This window comes from Pseudophryne corroboree, assembly GCF_028390025.1.
Source record: "Pseudophryne corroboree isolate aPseCor3 chromosome 3 unlocalized genomic scaffold, aPseCor3.hap2 SUPER_3_unloc_45, whole genome shotgun sequence".
NCBI classification, from domain to species: Eukaryota; Metazoa; Chordata; class Amphibia; order Anura; family Myobatrachidae; genus Pseudophryne; species Pseudophryne corroboree.
Window position 1 is genome coordinate 399249 of NW_026967536.1, and position 22695 is coordinate 421943.

Consider the following 22695-nt stretch of genomic DNA (forward strand, 5'->3'; position numbering starts at 1 on the left):
AGTGAGTGGGAGACAGGATACAGGGGGGATGTGAGTGAGGGGGAGGCAGGAGACAGGGGGCAGTAGGGGAGGGGGAGGCAGGAGATGGGGCAGTATGTGAGGGGGAGACAGGGAGGCAGGAGACAGAAGGCAGCAGATGAGGGGGAGACAGGGGCAGTAGGTGAGAGGGAGACAGGAGACGGAGGGGCAGTAGGTGAGGGGGAAAAAGGAGACGGAGGGGCAGTAGGTGAAGGGGAGAAAGGAGACGGAGGGGCAGTAGGTGAAGGGGAGAAAGGAGACGGGGGCAGTAGGTGAGGGGGAGAAAGGAGACGAGGACAGTAGGTGAGGGGGAGAAAGGAGACGGGGGCAGTAGGTGAGGGGGTGGCATGGGAGACAGGGTGACAGTAGGTGAGGGGGAGGCAGTAGGTGAGGCAGGAGACGGGGGCAGTAGGTGAGGGGAAGGCAGGAGACAGGGAGGCAGTAGGTGAGGGGGAGGTAGGAGACGGAAGCAGTAGGTGAGGGGGAGGTAGGAGACGGAAGCAGTAGGTGAGGTGGAGGCAGTAGGTGAGGGGGAGGCAGGAGACAGGGAAGCAGTAGGTGAGGGGGAGACAGGGGGGCAGTAGGTGAGGAGGAGACAGGGAGGCAGTAGGTGAGGAGGAGACAGGAGACAAGGGGGCAGTAGGTGAGGGGGAGGCAGGAGACATGGGCAGTGGGGGAGGGGGAGGCAGGACAAGGGGGCAGTAGATGTGGGGGAGGCAGTAGGTGAGGAGATGAGGCAGTAAGTGAGGGGGGAAGTAGGAGACAGGGCAGTAGGTGAGGGGGAGGCAGAAGACGGGGCAGTAGGTGAGGGGGAGGCAGGAGACAGGGAGGCAGTAGGTGAGGGGGAGGCAGAAGACAGTGGGGCAGTAGATGTGGGGGAGGCAGTAGGTGAGACGGGGCAGTACGTGAGGGGGGAAGGAGACAGGGGGCAGTAGGTGAGGGGGAGGCAGGAGATGGGGCAGTAGGTGAGGGGGAGGCAGGAGACAGGGGGCAGTAGGTGAGAGGGAGGCAGGAGACAGGGAGCAGTAGGTAAGAGGGAGACGGGGGGCAGTAGGTGAGAGGGAGACAGAAGACGGGGTCAGTAGGTGAGGGGGAGACAGGGGTCAGTAGGTGAGGGGGAGACAGGGGTCAGTAGGTGAGGGGGAGGCAGTACTTGAGGGGGGTAGGAGACAAGGGGGGCAGTAGGTGAGAGGGAGACGGGGGGCAGTGGGTGAGAGGGAGACAGAAGACGGGGGCAGTAGGTGAGGGGAAGACAGGGGGGCAGTACTTGAGGGGGAGACAGGGGGCAGTACTTGAGGGGGGCAGGAGACAAGGGGGGCAGTGGGTGAGGGGGAGGCAGGAGACAGGGGGCAGTAGGTTAGAGGGAGACGGGGGGCAGTAGGTGAGAGGGAGACGGGGCAGTAGGTGAGGGGGAGGCAGGAGACAGGGTGGCAGGAGGGCAGTAGGTGAGGGGAAGGCAGGAGATGGGGCAGTAGGTGAGGGGGAGGCAGGATATGGGGCAGAAGATGAGAGGGAGGCAGGAGACAGGGGGCAGTAGATGAGAGGGAGGCAGGAGACAGGGGGCAGTAGATGAGAGGGAGACAGGAGACGGGGCAGTAGGTGAGAGGGAGACAGTAGGTGAGAGGGAAACAGAAGACGGGGGCAGTAGGTGAGAGGGAGACCGGGGCAGTAGGTGAGGGGGAGGCAGGAGATGGGGCAGAAGATGAGAGGGAGGCAGGAGACAGGGGGCAGTAGATGAGAGGGAGGCAGGAGACAGGGGGCAGTAGATGAGAGGGAGACAGGAGACGGGGCAGTAGGTGAGAGGGAGACAGTAGGTGAGAGGGAAACAGAAGACGGGGGCAGTAGGGGAGAGGGAGACCGGGGCAGTAGGTGAGGGGGAGGCAGGAGACAGGGGGCAAGAAACGAAAGAGCAGGATTGTCTTTGGAGAGGAAGTTGATATATTGATATATTGTTTCAATAAGACTTAACTTTTATTCTATTGTTTAAAATATTTTCCTGTTTAGTGAAATATAACCACACAAATGTGAAAAAATGAATCAATAAAAATAATATTAAATAACTTCTGGGCTCACTGTGTTTTTATTTCTATATTAATCAATGACGTTTGTAATTACTGAATCATCTATTGCCCAGGGGATCTAATCGTATAGGTAATGGGTGTACTGTCCACTTCTACTTGTCATATAGGTGAATTTAAGTGATGGATATTGTTATTATCTCACACATGCAAGACTGCTAACTATGGTGTCTTCTCTCCTCCATATTACTTCTATTATTCTAAGAAGAGTTTGGATTATGCAATCCATTCTTCACGTAGACTGGTATTGAGATATAGCAGATAGTGGTTGTAATATATATGTCTCTATTGAGAATCCATTCATATACATCCCACGATTGTAGTCCTGCTTTATACCCTACTTTGGAAGGCCTGCTGACAGTGATATGGGGTATCTTGATAAATCTCTCTCTGATAATTCAGATTGACACTGCACAAGAAAACAATCCCATGTCACGTCTAGTGTACAGGTCCTTGGCATATATTCATAGGTCTCGATATCTGCCAGTAATGGTATGGGGATCTATATAAAGCTGTATCGTCAACACCATGTCTTAATCATACAGGCTTGTCATGTGTGTGATCATATGTGCAATCATTCATTATTACCCATCTTTCACCTATAATTGGTCAATTGTTCAAATGTGGACATTGAATACACTATATTGGTTATTCCTGAAATTATTTTAAAGTTCCTCTAGTTACGAAAAATAAGTATTTACTCACCGGTAATTCTATTTCTCGTAGTCCGTAGTGGATGCTGGGTACTCCGTAAGGACCATGGGGAATAGCGGCTCCGCAGGAGACTGGGCACAACTAAAGAAAGCTTTAGGACTACCTGGTGTGCACTGGCTCCTCCCTCTATGACCCTCCTCCAGACCTCAGTTAGGATACTGTGCCCGGAAGAGCTGACACAATAAGGAAGGATTTTGAATCCCGGGTAAGACTCATACCAGCCAGAGCCGGCCTTAGGTATAGGCAAACTAGGCAAATGCCTAGGGCATTTGGTATGCTAAGGGGCACCAGCAGCTTATGCTGATTAAAATTATATGTGGCATGCCTATATTCTGTGTGTGACTGCGGCTGTATCTGCATACGAAATGCTAGGTTGCAGTGTATTCCTGGAAATCACTGTAATATAGCATTTCGTATGCAGATACAGCCGCAGTCACACACAGAATATAAGCATGCTGCATATAATTTTAATCACCAGAAGCTGCTTGTGCATCCTAGCCACATAGTAATGCAAATAAGGTGCATTTTCATAAACAAAAGGCACCCAACGTTAGCAGAGCTGCCAGCTGACTCATGCCAGGCATCTCCTGCAGAACTAACGGTGGTCCTAGGGGGCAGAAGATAAAATCTTGCCTAGGGCATCATATTGGTTAGGGTCGGGCTCTGATACCAGCCACACCAATCACACCGTATAACTCGTGATACTATACCCAGTTAACAGTATGAAATATAACTGAGCCTCTTAACAGATGGCTCAACAATAACCCTTTAGGTAACAATAACTATATCCAAGTATTGCAGACAATCCGCACTTGGGATGGGCGCCCAGCATCCACTACGGACTACGAGAAATAGATTTACCGGTGAGTAAAATCTTATTTTCTCTGGCGTCCTAAGTGGATGCTGGGAACTCCGTAAGGACCATGGGGATTATACCAAAGCTCCCAAACGGGCGGGAGAGTGCGGATGACTCTGCAGCACCGAATGAGCAAACTCAAGGTCCTCTTCAGCCAGGGTATCAAACTTGTAAACTCTTGCAAAAGTGTTTGAACCCCACCAAGTAGCAGCTCGGCAAAGTTGTAAAGCCGAGACTCCTCGGGCAGCCGCCCAAGAAGAGCCCACTTTCCTCGTGGAATGGGCTTTTACAGATTTAGGATGCGGCCGTCCAGCCGCAGAATGCGCAAGCTGAATTGTGTTACAGATCCAGCGAGCAATAGTCTGCTTCGAAGCAGGAGCACCCAGCTTGTTGGGCGCATACAGGATAAATAGCGAGTCAGTTTTCCTGACTCCAGCCGTCCTGGAAACATATATTTCCAAGGCCCTGACTACGTCCAGTAACTTGGAATCCTCCAAGTCCCTAGTAGCCGCAGGCACCACAATAGGTTGGTTCAAATGAAAAGCTGATACCACCTTTGGGAGAAACTGGGGACGAGTCCTCAATTCTGCCCTATCCATATGGAAAATCAGATAAGGGCTTTTACATGACAAAGCCGCCAATTCTGACACACGCCTGGCCGAAGCCAAGGCCAACAGCATGACCACTTTCCACGTGAGATATTTCAAATCCACGGTTTCAAGTGGCTCAAACCAATGTGACTTTAGGAAAACCAACACCACGTTGAGATCCCAAGGTGCCACTGGAGGCACAAAAGAGGGCTGACTATGCAGCACTCCCTTAACAAATGTCTGAACTTCAGGCAGTGAAGCCAGTTCTTTCTGGAAGAAAATCGACAGAGCCGAAATCTGGACCTTAATGGAACCCAATTTCAGGCCCATAGTCACCCCTGACTGTAGGAAGTGCAGAAATCGACCCAGCTGAAATTCCTCCGTTGGGGCCTTCCTGGCCTCACACCACGCAACATTTTCGCCATATGCGGTGATAATGTTTTGCGATTACATCTTTCCTGGCTTTAACCAGCGTAGACTTCCTACGGAATGCCCTTTTCCTTCAGGATCCGGTGTTCAACCGCCATGCCGTCAACCGCAGCTGCGGTAAGTCTTGGAACAGACAGGGCCCCTGCTGCAGCAGGTCCTGTCTGAGAGGCAGAGGCCATGGGTCCTCTGAGATCATTTCTTGAAGTTCTGGGTGCCAAGCACTTCTTGGCTAATCCGGAACCACGAGTATAGTTCTTACTCCTCTCATTATTCTCAGTACCTTGGATATGAGAGGCAAAGGAGGGAACACATAAACCGACTGGTACACCCACGGTGTCACTAAAGCATCCACAGCTATCGCCTGAGGGTCCCTTGACCTGGCGCAATATCTTTTTTTTTTTTTTTTTGTAAATACTGTTTATTGAAATTTTTTGTCAAAGTACAATAGACAATGAACAGTTGGGTGGGGAAGGGAAAGACAGAAGGAAAAAGAGAGGGAGGGAAGAGGGGATGGGGTACAGCAATGCAAACACATGACAACAAATATGCGCATCAGGATGGAAACCAAGTTACAAAGAGGAGAGCATACAATAAATAATATCATAAACCGTGGGTCAACGGAGGGGGGCATTTATAGTATGCTAGCCATGGGGACCAGATATCAGTAAAGGCAGATGCACTGCTTTCAACCACACTAGAAAGGAATTCCATATAGTAAGTATCCCAGACGGAGGCAACCACAGCCGCAATGGATGGGATTGTATGCGACTTCCAGTGGAAAGCTATTTTACATTTCAGTGCGGTCGTGATATGCAAAATGAGCTTCTGTGAAGACCTCGGAGTTTCGGGGATGGGTCTCGGGAAAAGAAAGAAGGACGGGGAAGAGGGCATGTTTACTCCAGTGATTCGTAGAATCAACCTCCGAATGACCTTCCAGAGTGATGCTATCCCGGGGCAGCCCCAAAATATATGGAGCAGGGTACCCTCCGCCCCGCAACCCCTCCAACACCTATCTGAGGAAGAAGGGTATATTCTACTCAGTCGCGTCGGAACCAAGTACCAACAGATATATAGTTTAAATGAATTCTCTCTATGTCTTATAGAGGTCGCAGAGGAAACTAAGTTCTGTTTAATCTGTTCCCAAGTGTCTGTCTCAATGTGGTCCTGTAAGTCTGTTTCCCAGGCTATTTCGTGAGGGGTCAATGTGGGCAGGTTATAAGTAACCATAAGGCGATATATTGATGACAAAAGGCCTTTTGAGGGAGAACGAAGGAAGCATAATGATTCCAGAGGGGATCGGGACAAAGAGCCATGCGATTGGAGAAAGGCTAAGTGGAAGCTACGTAGTTGCAGGTATTGGAAGAAACATTGTGGGGGGAGACCATATCGACTCTGTAGATCTGAGAAAGCTGGAAAAGAGCGTGACAATGCTATATCGTTGATAAAAAGGAGGTCATGAACCACCCAATGTTGGAAAGCGTGTGGGGTCCGTCCTTCGGCAAACTGGGGGTTATCCCACAGAGGTGCAAGAGCGGGAGGGGAAGACCGTAGAGCAAAGCTCTTAGTGAGTCTGTCCCATAGTGATATGGTGAATGTTATAGATGGGAAGTTAGTATATTCAGGGGGTCTGTGAGAGCGAGGGATCCATAGAAGGGTGGAGACGGAGCGCACACGGACCAGTTCGGATTCCAATTGAACCCATCTACGAGAAGATATGTGCGAGTGCCAGAGAACGGCCTGGGATAAATGGGCCGCATAAAAATACAATTTGATATTGGGCACCCCAAGTCCACCCTCCCTGGCTCTGTTATACAGCGTCTTGAGTCGCACTCGAGGTCTTTTGCCCGACCATAAAAAGCGTGAGAATTTCTTCTGTAAATCTAAAAACATGTGTGAGGGGACCCGCACCGGGAGCACTTGAAAGAGGTATAAGAGGCGAGGTAAGACATTAATTTTCAGGGCATTGGCTCGGCCAGACCATGAAATGAATTGACCAGACCACCTCAGGAGATCACCCGTTATACTGTGAATCAACCCAGGATAGTTAGCTGCATATAATTGGGAATATTGTCTGGTGAGATATATGCCTAGGTATTTCAAACGGAATGTTTTCCAATCAAATTTGAAGTTACTTACTAGGGAGGCTTTCAACGGGGCTTGTAGGTGAAAGTCCAATACCTCAGTTTTAGCAGCGTTGACTTTAAAATTGGAAATAACACCAAACTCCTGTATAATTTTGAAGAGGTTTGGGAGAGAGATATGCGGGTTCGAGAGAGTAAGTAAAATATCATCCGCATATAGGGAGATCTTGAACTGAGAGGAGCCTATTGTGATCCCCGAGATATCCAGGCAGTTGCGGATCCCGGACGCCAGAGGTTCTATCATTAGAGCGAAAATTAAGGGTGACAAAGGGCAGCCCTGTCTCGTGCCATTTGTAATCGAGAATGGAGGGGACAATAGGCCATTCACTAGGACACAAGCTGACGGGGAGGCGTAAAGAGATTCTATGCCCGCCAGAAAACGGCCCGAAAGACCGAAGCGTCGAAAGGTGCAATCCATATACAACCAGGATATGCGGTCAAACGCTTTTTCAGCGTCTAACCCCATCGCCAGGGAGGGGATTTTAGAAGAGTCAGCAAAGTGCAGGGTATCTATCGCCCGTCTAATGTTGTCAAAGGCCTGTCTGCCAGGGATAAATCCGACCTGGTCCGGATGAACCAGGGAAGAGATCATCCCCGAAAGACGGTTAGCAAGTATTTTCGCAAATAATTTCAGATCCGAATTTAACAGCGAAATTGGACGATAGCTGCCACATTCCGTGAGATTGCGTCCAGGTTTAGGTATGACAACTATTCAGCTCTAGTAGTGGAGCTATCAAAGGGTGTACCGGCTAGAATCGCATTGAATAATACTGTCAGAGCCGGGGTCAGTGTTCCACTAAACTTCTTATAATATAAAGCCGGAAGACCATCTGGACCTGGAGCTGAGGGGCCCCTCAATGATTTAATTGTAAGATCAATTTCCTCCGCAGTGATCTCCGCATTGAGCAAATCTATCTGTTGGTTAGAAAGTACCGGGAGAGGGCAGGAAGAAAGGAAGTTGTCTATGCGCTCCTGCAGACTAGCAGAGGTGTCTGGAGTAGGCAGGTTATATAGGGACTGATAATATTCCTTGAAACAGTGGGCTATTTTCTGAGGGTCATAAGTCAATTTGTGAGTTTGGTCTTTTAACGAGAGGATTCTATTCCTCTGTTTGCGCGCACGTAAGCGGGAGGCTAAAAGGGAGTCAGCCTTGTCACCCTTAGAGTAGAACTTATGTTGTAACCATCGCATGGTCTTAGCAGCTTTGGCAGATGAGATTTGGTATAATTGGCCTCTGAGAGCCAGGAGTTTACTATATAAAGAGCGTTTGGGAGTTTGTTGATGGCGGGTCGTTAGCTCCTTAATTTGGTTTTCGAGATCCGCAACCGCCCGGCGGTCCCTCAGTTTTTGGGCTTTAGCTAAGGAAATAAAGTGACCTCGAATGGAAGCTTTATGTGCCTCCCATACTATTGCGGGAGATATATCGTCCGTGGCATTCAAGGAGAAGAATTCCTCCAGGACTCCAGCAGTCTGGATGAGATATTCTTTTTTCAGAAGGAGAGCGGAGTTCAATCTCCAACGGAAAGTTGTGGGGGGTGAAGGGGAGGAATCAACGGTCAATGAAACCGCCAAATGATCTGACCACACCACAGGGGAAACCGAGGCCTTAAATCAGGCCTTGTACAGTGGGGGAGTCTACTAGAAAAAGGTCAAGTCTAGAGTGAAGGTCATGGGGAATAGAGTAATGAGTGTACGTACGTTCACACGGGTATAGCACCCTCCAAGCGTCGTAATATCCCGAAGACGTTATGAAGTCAGCTAATCGTCTGGACTCCCTAACTGTCGAAGGACTCGGGATACGAGACTGAGTGTGGTCCCACACCAAATCTGGTACAGCATTGAAGTCCCCACCAATTATCACCTGTCCTTTTGTTAGTTTATCAAGTTCGCATCGGAAGTCGCTGTGGAAGGCACCCTGCTCCATATTAGGGGAGTAGATTGAGGCTACAGTTAAAAAGGAGTTCCCAAGCTGTAAAACCACAATATTGAAGCGACCCTTGGGATCTGAAAAAGAGTTCTCAACTGCGTGATGAAGTGGGGCATGAAGTAGGATATCAGTACCCTTACGTTTTTGGGGGGTTGTGGAGTAGAAGGCCTGAGGGTAGGCTCTCGAGGCCAAGGAGGGATGTACAGTTTTAAAATGTGTTTCTTGTAAAAGAATTATGTCAGCCTTCTGTCTTTTAAAAAATTGGATGGCCATGGTTCGCTTTTGGGGGGAGCTGAGTCCGTTGACATTCAGCGATACAATATTAAGAGTCATGGGGGATTCCAGTGTAAGATTCGGCCCGAGGGAGGTCTGACCACCCAAAGTGCAGTGCAAAGTTGTATAGGGGGGGTATTAGTAGGACAGGAGAGGTTAGGGGTAAAAAACGAGAGGAACGGAGGCCGTTGGGCCAACCGAGTATCCAGAAAAGGTTGCAGTCCTAAGGACACGACATACACCACCACTATAGGGCCACATCCGTAAAGGAGGAAGTCCGGGTGTTGCGGGGGTGAAGCCGGGAGGAGAACAGAGGCATGCCAGCTGTCAACCAGCCAAAATAACAATCAAACTTGGGTCATTAACGTGGGCTTGGGGGAGGGAGGCCTGCAAGGCAAAAAAGGGGGAAGCACGAATAACTTGAGGATAGGGTCTGAAAGAACTCCAACTAGGGAGGGTCCATTCCAGTATCGGAGTGATCCTAGCAATGGGACGATTAATACCCTAGTGCGTTAGGATAAATTATCACAGTATAATATATGAACATAAAAGAACAAAGACATGTGCTAACACGTGATTTTCCGCCCATCGGAGAATCCTTGTGGCTTCTGCCATCGCCACCCTGCTTCTTGTACCGCCCTGTCGGTTTACATGAGCGACCGCCGTGATGTTGTCTGACTGAATCAGTACCGGCTGGTTTTGAAGGAGGGGTCTTGCTTGACTTAGGGCATTGTAAATGTCCCTCAGTTCCAGAATATTTATGTGTAGGGAAATCTCCTGGTTTGACCATAGTCCCTGGAAGTTACTTCCCTGTGTGACTGCCCCCCAGCCTCGAAGGCTGGCATCCGTGGTCACCAGGACCCAGTCCTGTATGCCGAATCTGCGGCCCTCTAGAAGATGAGCACTCTGCAGCCACCACAACAGCGACACCCTGGTCCATGGAGACAGGGTTATCAGCCGATGCATCTGAGATGCGATCCGGACCACTTGTCCAACAGGTCCCACTGAAAGGTTCTTGCATGGAACCTACCGAATGGAATTGCTTCGTAGGAAGCTACCATTTTTCCCAGGACTCGCGTGCAGTGATGCACCAACACCTGTTTTGGTTTCAGGAGGCCTCTGACTAGAGATGACAGCTCCTTGGCCTTCTCCTCCGGGAGAAACACTTTTTTCTGGTCTGTGTCCAGAACCATCCCCAGGAACAGTAGACGTGTCGTAGGGACCAGCTGTGACTTTGGAATATTTAGAATCCAACCGTGCTGTTGTAGCACTTCCCGAGATAGTGCTACCCCTACCAACAACTGCTCCCTGGACCTCGCCTTTATCAGGAGATCGTCCAAGTATGGGATAATTAAAACTCCCTTTTTTCGACGGAGTATCATCATTTTGGCCATTACATTGGTAAATACCCTCGGTGCCGTGGACAGACCGAACGGCAACGTCTGGAATTGGTAATGACAATCCTGTACCACAAATCTGAGGTACTCCTGGTGAGGATGGTAAATGGGACATGCAGTCAAGCATCCTTGATGTCCAGATATACCATGTAATCTCCCTCGTCCAGGCATGCAATAACCGCCCTGAGCGATTCCATCTTGAACTTGAATATTTTTTTATATATGTGTTCAAGGATTTCAATTTTAAAATGGGTCTCACCGAACCATCCGGTTTCGGTACCACAACATTGTGGAATAGTAACCCCGACCTTGTTGAAGGAGGGGTACCTTGATTATCCCCTGCTGGAAGTACAGCTTGTGAAAGCCGCCAGTACTACCTCTCCTTTCTCCGAGGGCAGCAGGCAATGCTGATTTGAGGTAACGGCGAGGGGGAGTCGCCTCGAACTCCAGATTGTATCCCTGTGATACAACTTGCAAAACCCAGGGATCTACCTGTGAGCGAGCCTACTGGTCGCTGAAGTTCCCGAGACGCGCCCCCACCGCACCTGGCTCCACCTGTGGAGTCCCAGCGTCATGCGGTGGACTCAGAGGAAGCGGGGGAAGATTTTTGTTTCCCTCTTCCCTTGTCTCTCTGCAGAAAGGAAGCGCCTTTGACCCGCTTGCTTTTCTGAAGCCGAAAGGACTGTACTTGATAATACAGTTTTCTTAGGCTGTGAGGAAACCTGAGGTAAACATTTTTCTTCCCAGCTGTTGCTGTGGATACGAGGTCCCAAAGACCATCCCCAAACAATTCCTCACCCTTATAAGGCAGAATCTCTATGTGCCTTTAAAGTCAGCATCACCTGTCCACTGCCGGGTCCCTAATACCCTCCTAGCAGAATGGACATTGCATTAATTCTGGATGCCAGCCGGCAAATATCCCTCTGTGCATCCCTCATATATAAGACGACGTCTTTTAATATGCTCTATGTTAGCAAAATATTATCCCTGTCCTGACAGGGTAACAGACCATTTTTTTTACGCTGCAGCAGCACTATCTATGCTGAGGCAATTGTAGGTCTCAGTATAGTACCTGAGTGTGTAAATACAGACTTCAGGATAGCCTCCTGCTTTTTATCAGCAGGCACCTTCAAAGTGGCCGTATCCTAAGACGGCAGTGCCACATTTTTTGACAAACGTGTGAGCGCCTTATCCACCCTAGGGGATATCTCCCAACGTGACCTATCCTCTGGTGGGAAAGGGTACGCCATCAGTAACTTTTTTTAAATTAATTTCTTATCGGGGGAACCCACGCTTCTTCACACACTTCATTCACTCATCGGATGGGGGAACAAAACACTGGCTGCTTTTTCTCCCCAAACATAAAACCCCTTTTTTAGTGGTACTTGGGTTAATGTCAGAAATGTGTAACACATTTTTCATTGCCGAAATCATGCAACGGATGTTTCTAGTGGATTGTGTATATGTCTCAACCTCGTCGACACTGGAGTCAGACTCCGTGTCGACATCTGTGTCTGCCATCTGAGGTAACGGGCGTTTTTTTGAGCCCTTGATGGCCTTTGAGACGCCTGGGCAGGCGCGGGCAGAGAAGCCGGCTGTCCCACAGCTGTTACGTCATCCAGCCTTTTATGTAAGGAGTTGACACTGTCGGTTAATACCTTCCACCTATCCATCCCCTCTGGTGTCGGCCCCACAGGGGGCGACATCCCATTTATCGGCCTCTGCTCCGCCTCCACGTAACCTTCCTCATCCAACCTGTCGACACAGCAGTATCGACACACCGCACACACACAGGGAATGCTCTGACTGGGGACAGGACCCCACAAAGTCCTTTCGGGAGAGAGAGAGAGAGTATGCCAGCACACACCAGAGCGCTATATAATGCAGGGATTAACACTATAACTGAGTGATTTTCCCCCCAATAGCTGCTTGTATACACAAATTGCGCCTAAATTTAGTGCCCCCCCCTCTCTTTTTAACCCTTTGAGCCTGAAAACTACAGGGGAGAGCCTGGGGAGCTGTCTTCCAGCTGCACTGTGAAGAAAAAATGGCGCCAGTGTGCTGAGGGAGATAGCTCCGCCCCTTTTTCGTCTGACTTTTCGCCAGCTTTTTTCATGGATTCTGGCAGGGGTAATTTATCACATATATAGCCCTGGGACTATATATTGTGATGATTTGCCAGCCAAGGTGTATTATATTGCCCTCAGAGCGCCCGCCCCCCCCGCCCAGCGCCCAGCCCCCATCAGTGACCGGAGTGTGAGGTGTGCATGAGGAGCAATGGCGCACAGCTGCAGTGCTGTGCGCTACCTTGATGAAGACAGAAGTCTTCTGCCGCCGATTTTCCGGAACACTTCTTGCTTCTGGCTCTGTAAGGGGGCCGGCGGCGCAGCTCCGGGACCGAACATCGAGGTAGGTTCCTGTAGCCTAAGAAGCCCAAGCTACCACCAGTTAGGTAGGTTCGCTTCTTCTCCCCTTAGTCCCTCGTTGCAGTGAGCCTGTTGCCAGCAGATCTCACTGTAAAATAAAAAACCTAAAATATACTTTATTTCTAGGAGCTCAGGAGAGCCCCTAGTGTGCATCCAGCTCAGCCGGGCACAAAAATCTAACTGAGGTCTGGAGGAGGGTCATAGTGGGAGTTGCCAGTGCACACCAGGTAGTCCTAAAGCTTTCTTTAGTTGTGCCCAGTCTCCTGCGGAGCCGCTATTCCCCATGGTACTTATGGAGTCCCAGCATCCACTTAGGACGTCAGAGAAAGGGGGCTGAATATGCAGCACTCCTTTAAGAAATGTCTGAACTTCAGGCAGTGAAGCCAGTTCTTTTTGGAAGAAAATCGATAGAGCCAAAATCTGGACCTTAATGGAACCCAATTTTAGGCCCATAGTCACTCCTGACTAAAGGAAGTGCAGAAATCGACCTAGTTGAAATTCCTCTGTTGGGGCCCTTCTGGCCTCACACCACGCAACATATTTTCGCCATATGCGGTGATAATGGTTTGCGGTCACCTCCTTCCTAGCTTTAATCAGCGTAGGGATGACTTCCTCCGGAATGCCCTTTTCCTTCAGGATCCGGCGTTCAACCGCCATGCCGTCAAACGCAGTCGCGGTAAGTCTTGGAACAGACAGGGTCCCTGCTGCAGCAGGTCCCGTCTGAGCGGCAGAGGCCATGGGTCCTCTGATATCATCTCTTGAAGTTCTGGGTACCAAGCCCTTCTTGGCCAATCCGGAACAATGATTATAGTTCTTACTCCTCTCCTTATTATCCTCAGTACCCTGGGTATGAGAGGAAGAGGAGGGAACACAAACTGACTGGTACACCCACGGTGTCACTAAAGCGACCACAGCTATCGCCTGAGGGTCCCTTGACCTGGCGCAATATCTTTTTAGCTGTGGCCTTTCCCACCGGTGTACAATCATCTGGAAGACGTCTGGATGAAGTCCCCACTGTCCCGGGTGGAGGTCGTGCCTGCTGAGAAAGTCTGCTTCCCAGTTGTCCACTCCGGGAATGAACACGGCTGACAGTGCTAACACATGATTTTCCGCCCATCGGAGAATCCTTGTGGCTTCTGCCATTGCCATCCTGCTTCTTGTGCCGCCCTGTCGGTTTACATGGGCGACCGCTGTGATGTTGTCTGACTGGATCAGAACTGGCTGATGTTGAAGCAGGGGTCTTGCCTGACTCAAGGCATTGTAAATGGCCCTTAGTTCCAGAATATTTATGTGTAGGGAAGTATCCTGACTCGACCATTGTCCTTGGAAGTTTCTTCCCTGTGTGACTGCCCCCCAAACTCGAAGGCTGGCATCCGTGGTCACCAGGATCAAGTCCTGTATGCCGAATCTGCGGCCCTCTAGAAGATGAGCACTCTGCAGCCACCACAACAGCGACACCCTGGTCCTTGGGGACAGGGTTATCAACCCATGCATCTGAAGATGCGATCCGGACCATTTGTCCAACAGATCCCACTGAAAGATCCTTGCCTGGAATCTTCCGAATGGAATTGCTTCGCAAGAAGCCACCATTTTTCCCAGGACTCGCGTGTAGTGGTGCACCGACACAGTGTTTTGGTTTTAGGAGGTCTCTGACTAGAGATGACAACTCCTTTGACTTTTCCTCCGGGAGAAACACTTTTTTCTGGTCTGTGTCCAGAACCATTCACAGGAACAGTAGACGCGTTGTAGGAACCAGCTGCGACTTTGGAATATTCAGGATCCAGCCGTGCTGTTGTAGCACTTTCCGAGCTAGTGCTACTCTGATCAACAACTGTTCCCTGGACCTCGCCTTTATAAGGAGATCGACCAAGTACAGGATAATGGAAACTCCCTTTTTCCGAAGGAGTATCATCATTTCGGCCATTACCTTGGTAAATACCCTCGGTGCCGTGGACAGACCGAACGGCAACGTCTGGAATTGGTAATGACAGTCCTGTACCACAAATCTGAGGTACTCCTGATGGGGAGGGTAAATGGGGACATGGAGGTAAGCATCCTTGATGTCCAGTGATACCATGTAATCCCCCTCGTCCAGGCTTGCAATAACCGCCCTGAGCGATTCCATCTTGAACTTGAACCTTCTTATATAAGTGTTCAAGGACTTTAAATTCAAAATGGGTCTCACCGAACCGTCCGGTTTCGGTACCACAAACATTGTGGAATAGTAACCCCGTCCTTGTTGAAGGAGGGGTACCTTGACTGTCACCTGCTGCGCATACAGCTTGTGAAACGTCTCCAGCACTGCCTCCCTGTCTGGGGGAGCTGTCGGCAAGGCAGATTTGAGGAAACGGCGAGGGGGAGACGTCTCGAATTCCAGCTTGTACCCCTGAGTCACTACTTGTAGAATCCAGGGATCAACCCGTGAGCGAACCCACTGGTTGCTGAAATTCTTGAGACGGGCCCCCACCGCACCTGGCTCTGCCTGTGGAGTCCCAGCGTCATGTTGTGGACTTAGAGGAAGCGGGGGAGGACTTTTGTTCCTGGGAACTGGCTGTATTTTTCAGTTTTTTCCCTCTACCTCTGGGCAGAAAGGACGCGCCTTTAACCCGCTTGCCTTTCTGTGGCCGAAAAGGACTGCACCTGATAATACGGTGCTTTCTTTGGCTGTGAGGGAACATGGGGTAAAAATGTTGACTTCCCAGCTGTCGCTGTGGAAACGAGGTTCGAGAGACCATCCCCAAACAACTCCTCACCCTTGTAAGGCAAAACTTCCATGTGCCTTTTAGAATCTGCATCCCCTGTCCACTGCCGAGTCCATAAACCCCTCCTGGCAGAAATGGACATTGCACTTATTTTTGATGCCAGCCGGCAGATATCCCTCTGTGCATCTCATGTATAAGACTGCGTCTTTAATATGCTCTACAGTTAGCAATATAGTGTCCATGTCTAAGGTATCCAGAGCCGGCCTTAACCAATATGATGCCCTAGGCAAGATTTTGGCTGGTGCCCCCTAGCACCACCGCTAGTTCTGCAGGAGATGCCTGGCATAAGTCAGCTGGCAGCTCTGCTAACATTGGGCGCCTTTTGTTTGTGAAAATGCATCTTATTTTCATAAATATGTGGCTAGGATGTACAACCAGATCCTGCTGATTAAAATGATATGCAGCATGCCTATATTCTGTGTGCGGCTGCGGCTGTATCTGCATACGAAATACTACATTACAGTGATTTCCAGGAATACACTGTAACGTAGCATTTCGTATGCAGATACAGCCGCACTCACACACAGAATATAGGCATGCCGCATATTATTTTAATCAGCAGATGCTGCTGGTGCCCCTAAGCATACCAAATGCCCTAGGCATCTGCCTACTTTGCCTATGCCTAAGGCCGGCTCTGAAGGTATCGATATTTTCTGACAAGGAATCTGACCACGCAGCTGCAGCACTGCACATCCATGCTGAAGCAATAGCCGGTCTCAGTATAATACCTGAGTGTGTATAAACAGACTTCAGGATAGCCTCCTGCTTTCTATCAGCAGGCTCCTTTAGGGCGGCCGTCTATCAGCAGGCTCCTTTAGGGCGGCCGTATCCGGAGACGGTAGTGCCACCTTCTTGGATAGGCGTGTGAGCGCTTTATCCACCCTAGGGGATGTCTCCCAACGTGACCTATTCTCTGGCGGGAAAGGGTACGCCATTAGTAACTTTTTAGAAATTACCAGTTTCTTATCAGGGGAAACCCACGCTTCTTCACACACCTCATTTAACTCATCAGATGGGGGAAAAACGACTGGTAGTTTTTTCTCCCCAAACATTATACCCTTTTTTGTGGTACCTGGGGTAATATCAGAAATGTGCAACACATCTTTCATTGCCGTAATCATGTAACGGGTGGCTCTATTGGAATGTACGCTAGTCTCATCATCATCATCAGACACTGGAGTCAGTATCCGTGTCGGCATCTGTGTCTGCCATCTGAGGTAGCGGGCGTTTTAGAGCCCCTGATGGCTTTTGAGACGCCTGGGCAGGTACGAGCTGAGAAGCCGGCTGTCCCTCATCTGCTATGTCGTCAATCCTTTTATGTAAGGAATTGACACTGTCACGTAATTCCTTCCACATGTCCATCCATTCAGGTGTCGGCCCCGCAGGGGGTGACATCACATTTATCGGCACCTGCTCCGCCTCCACATAACCCTCCTCATCAAACATGTCGACACAGCAGTACCAACACACCGCACACACACAGGGAATGCTCTGACTGAAGACAGGACCCCACAAAGTGCTTTGGGGAGACAGAGAGAGATTATGCCAGCACACACCAGAGCGCTATATAATTTAGGGATTCACACTATACATACAGTGATTTTTCCCTATATAGCTGCTATTTATATACAGATACTGCGCCTAAATTTAGTGCCCCCCCTCTCTTTTTTACCCTATGAAGCCTGGAAACTGCAGGGGAGAGCCTTGGGAGCGTCCTTCCAGCGGAGCTGTGAGAGGAAATGGCGCCAGTGTGCTGAGGGAGATAGCCCCGCCCCTTTTTCGGCAGCTATTCTCCCGCTTTTTTATGGAATATTTGGCAGGGGATTTTACACATATATAGTCTTAATGGCTATATTATGTGTTATTCTTGCCAGTAAGGTACTCTAATTGCTGCCCAGGCCCCCCCCCCCCCCAGCCCTGCACCCATCAGTGACCGGAGTATGTGGTGTGCACAGGGAGCAATGGCGCACAGCTGCAGTGCTGTGCGCTACCTTAATGAAGACCGAAGTCTTCTGCCGCCGATTTCCAGGAACATCTTCTTGCTTCTGGCTCTGCAAGGGGGGACGACGGCGCGGCTCCGGGACCGGACGACCGAGGCTGGGCCTGTGTTCGATCCCTCTGGAGCTAATGGTGTCCAGTAGCCTAGAAGCCCAAGCTAGCTGCAAGCAGATAGGTTCGCTTCTCTCCCCTTAGTCCCTCGTAGCAGTGAGTCTGTTGCCAGCAGATCTCACTGAAAATAAAAAACCTAATAAATACTTTCTTTACTAGAAGCTCAGGGGAGCCCCTAGTGTGCATCCAGCTCAGCCGGGCACAAGATTCTAACAGAGGTCTGGAGGAGGGTCATAGAGGGAGGAGCCAGTGCACATCAGGTAGTCCTAAAGCTTTCTTTAGTTGTCCCCAGTCTCCTGCGCTATTCCCCATGGTCCTTACGGAGTTCCCAGCATCCACTAGGACGTCAGAGAAAATAAGAATTTATTCACCGGTAATTCTATTTCTCGTAGTCCGTAGTGGATGCTGGGAACTCCGTAAGGACCATGGGGAATAGCGGGCTCCGAAGGAGGCTGGGCACTCTAAAAAGATCTTAGACTACCTGGTGTGCACTGGCTCCTCCCACTATGACCCTCCTCCAAGCCTCAGTTAGGATACTGTGCCCGGACGAGCGTACACAATAAGGAAGGATTTAGAATCCCGGGTAAGACTCATACCAGCCACACCAATCACACCGTACAACTCGTGATATGAAACACAGTTAACAGTATGAAACAATAGAGCCTCTCAACAGATGGCTCAACAATAACCCGATTTAGATAGTTATTGTTATGTACAAGTATTGCAGATAAACCGCACTTGGGATGGGCGCCCAGCATCCACTACGGACTACGAGAAATAGAATTACCGGTGAGTAAATTTTTATTTTCTCTGACGTCCTAGTGGATGCTGGGAACTCCGTAAATACCATGGGGATTATACCAAAGCTCCCAAACGGGCGGGAGAGTGCGGATGACTCTGCAACACCGAATGAGAGAACTCCAGGTCCTCCTCAGCCAGGGTATCAAATTTATAGAATTTTGCAAATGTGTTTGTCCCTGACCAAGTAGCAGCTCGGCAAAGTTGTAAAGCCGAGACCCCTCGGGCAGCCGCCCAAGATGAGCCCACCTTCCTTGTGGAATGGGCATTGACAGATTTTGGCTGTGGCAGGCCTGCCACAGTATGTGCAAGCTGAATTGTACTACAAATCCAACGAGCAATAGTCTGCTTAGAAGCAGGAGCACCCAGCTTGTTGGGTGCATATAGGATAAACAGCGAGTCAGATTTTCTGACTCTAGCCGTTCTGGAAACATATATTTTCAGTGCCCTGACAACGTCTAGCAACTTGGAGTCCTCCAAGTCCCTAGTAGCCGCAGGCACCACAATAGGCTGGTTCAGGTGAAACGCTGACACCACCTTTGGGAGAAACTGAGGACGAGTCCTCAATTCTGCCCTATCCATATGGAAAATCAAATAAGGGCTTTTACAAGACAAAGCCGCCAATTCTGATGCTCGCCTGGCAGAAGCCAAGGCCAATAACATAACCACCTTCCACGTGAGATATTTCAGATCCACGGTTTTTAGTGGTTCAAACCAATGTGATTTTAAGAAACTCAACACCACGTTGAGATCCCAAGGTGCCACGGGGGGCACAAACGGGGGCTGAATATGCAGCACTCCTTTAACAAATGTCTGAACTTCAGGTACTGAAGCTAGTTCTTTTTGAAAGAAAATCGACAGAGCCGAGATCTGTACCTTAATGGAGCCCAGTTTTAGGCCCATATTTACTCCTGCTTGCAGGAAATGCAGAAATCGACCTAGTTGAAATTCCTCCGTTGGGGCCTTTTTGGCCTCACACCATGCAACATACCTCCGCCATATGCGGTGATAATGAGTTGCTGTGACCTCTTTCCTGGCTTTAATAAGCGTAGGAATGACTTCCTCCGGAATGCCCTTCTCCTTCAGGATCCGGCGTTCAACCGCCATGCCGTCAAACGCAGCCGCGGTAAGTCTTGGAACAGACAGGGGCCCTGCTGTAGCAGGTCTTGTCTGAGCGGCAGAGACGACGGGTCCTCTGAGATCATCTCTTGAAGTTCCGGGTACCACGCTCTTCTTGGCCAATCCGGAACCACGAGAATTGTGTTTACTCCTCGCTTTCTTATAATTCTCAATACCTTTGGTATGAGAGGTAGAGGAGGGAACACAAACTGACCGGTACACCCACGGTGTCACTAGAGCGTCCACAGCTATCGCCTGAGGGTCTCTTGACTTGGCGCAATACCTCTCTAGTTTTTTGTTTAGGCGGGACGCCATCATGTCCACCTGTGGACGACCCCAGTGATTTACAATCATTTGAAAGACTTCTGGATGAAGTCCCCACTCTCCCGGGTGGAGGTCGTGCCTGCTGAGAAAGTCTGCTTCCCAGTTGTCCACTCCCGGGATGAACACTGCTGACAGTGCTAGTACATGATTCTCCGCCCATCTGAGAATTTTTGTGGCTTCTGCCATCGCCATCCTGCTTCTTGTGCCGCCCTGTCGATTCACATGGGCGACTGCCGTGATGTTGTCTGACTGGATCAGCACCGGCTGGTGTAGGAGCAGGGATTATGCTTGACTTAGGGCATTGTAAATGGCCCTTAGTTCCAGAATATTTATGTGAAGGGCAGTCTCCTGACTTGACCGTAGCCCTTGGAAGTTTCTTCCCTTTGTGACTGCCCCCCAGCCTCGTAGGCTGGCATCCGTGGTCACCAGGACCCAGTCCTGTATGCCGAATCTGCGGCCCTCCAGAAGATGAGCACTCTCCAGCCACCACAGAAGAGACACCCTGGTTCTTGGGGACAGGGTTATCAAGCGATGCATCTGAAGATGCGATCCGGACCACTTGTCCAACAGGTCCCACTGAAAAATTCTGGCATGGAACCTGCCAAATGGAATTGCTTCGTAAGAAGCTACCATCTTTCCCAGGACCCGCGTGCTCCCTTTTTTTTTCGAAGGAGTATCATCATTTCCGCCATAACCTTGGTAAATACCCTCGGTGCCGTGGAGAGTCCAAACGGCAGCGTCTGGAATTGGTAATGGCAATCCTGTACCACAAATCTGAGGTACTCCTGGTGAGAATTGTAAATGGGGACATGCAGGTAAGCATCCTTGATGTCCAGGGATACCATGTAATCCCCCTCGTCCAGGCTTGCAATAACCGCCCTAAGCGATTCCATCTTGAACTTTTTTATGTATGTGTTCAAGGATTTCAAATTTAAAATGGGTCTCACCGAACCGTCCGGTTTCGGCACCACAAATAGTGTGGAATAGTAACCCCGGCCTTGTTGAAGTAGGGGTACCTTGATTATCACCTGCTGGGAATACAGCTTGTGAATCACTGCTAGCACCGCCTCCCTGTCTGAGGGAGCAATCGGCAAGGCGGATTTTAGGAAACGGTGGGGTGGAGCCGCCTCGAATTCCAGCTTGTATCCCTAATATACTATTTGAAGGATCCAGGGATCCACCTGTGAGCGAGCCCACTGATCGCTGAAATTCCTGAGGCGGGCCCCCACCGTACCTGGCTCCGCCTGTGGAGCCCCACCGTCATGCGGCGGACTTGGAAGAGGAAGCGGGGGAGGACTTGTTCCTGGGAACCTGCTGTTTGCTGCAGCCTTTTTCCCCTACCTCTGCCTCTAGACAGAAAAGACCCTCCTTTTCCCCGCTTATTTTTCTGGGTCCGAAAGGACTGAACCTGATAAAATGGCGCCTTCTTAGGCTGTGAGGGGACATGGGGTAAAAATGCTGACTTCCCAGACGTTGCTGTGGAAACTAGGTCGGAGAGACCATCCCCAAATAATTCCTCCCCCTTATAAGGCAAAACTTCCATGTGACTTTTGGAATCTGCATCTCCAGTCCACTGGCGAGTCCATAAACATCGCCTAGCAGAAATGGACAATGCACTTACTTTAGATGCCAGCCGGCAGATTTCCCTCTGTGCATCTCTCATATATAAGACTGAGTCTTTGATATGTTCAATTGTTAGCAGAATCGTGTCTCTGTCTAGTGTGTCAATATTTTCTGACAGTTTATCTGACCATGCAGCGGCAGCACTGCACATCCATGCTGACGCAATAGCTGGTCTAAGTATAATGCCTGAGTGTGTGTATACAGACTTCAGGATCGCCTCCTGCTTTCTATCAGCAGGCTCCTTAAGGGCGGCCGTATGCTGGGACGGTAGTGCCACCTTTTTAGACAAACGTGTGAGCGCTTTATCCACCCTAGGGTGTGTTTCCCAACGTAACCTGTCCTCTGGCGGGAAAGGGAACGCCATCAGTAGCTTCTTAGGAATTACCAATTTCTTATCAGGGGAAGCCCACACTTCTACACACACTTCATTTAGTTCATCTGACGGGGGGAAAACTACGGGTAGTTTTTTCTCCCCAAACATAATACCCTTTTTTGTGGTACCTGGATGTAAATCAGAAATATTTAACACCTCTTTCATTGCCTCAATCATGCAGTGAATGGCCCTGACGGGCATTAAATTTGACTCATCGTCGTCGACACTGGTGTCAGTATCCGTGTCGACATCTACTTGTGCCATCTGAGATGGCGGGCGTTTCAGAGCCCCTGATGGCTTTTGAGACACCTGGACAGGCACGAGCTGAAGATTCGGCTGTCCCACAGTCGGCATGTCGTCAAATTTTTTATGTAAGGAGTCTATACGTGCACTCATTTCCTTCCATAATACCATCCACTCAGGTGTCTGCCCCCCCCCCAGGGGGTGACATCCCTGCTAAAGGCATCTGCTCCCCCTCCCCATCATTATCCTCCTCAAACATGTCGACACAGCCGTACCGACACACTCCACACACACAGGGAATGCTCAAACAGAGGACATGACCCACAAAAGCCAGAGGGGGAAGACAGGAGACAGAGGGGCAGTAGGTGAGGGGGGACAGGAGACAGAGGAGCAGTAGGTGAGGGGGGACAGGAGACAGAGGGGCAGTAGGTGAGGGGGAGACAGGGGGCAGTAGGTGAGGGGAGACAGGGGTCAGTAGGTGAGGGGAGACGGGGC

At 50.0% G+C, this 22695-nt stretch overlaps 1 protein-coding gene across 4 annotated transcripts in view; it reads right to left on the reverse strand.

The window, feature by feature from the left end:
* Positions 1-22695, reverse strand: part of LOC134984263 (oocyte zinc finger protein XlCOF22-like) — a 55445-nt gene that overhangs the window by 31657 nt on the left and 1093 nt on the right. The gene's annotated exons all lie outside the window — the stretch shown is intronic.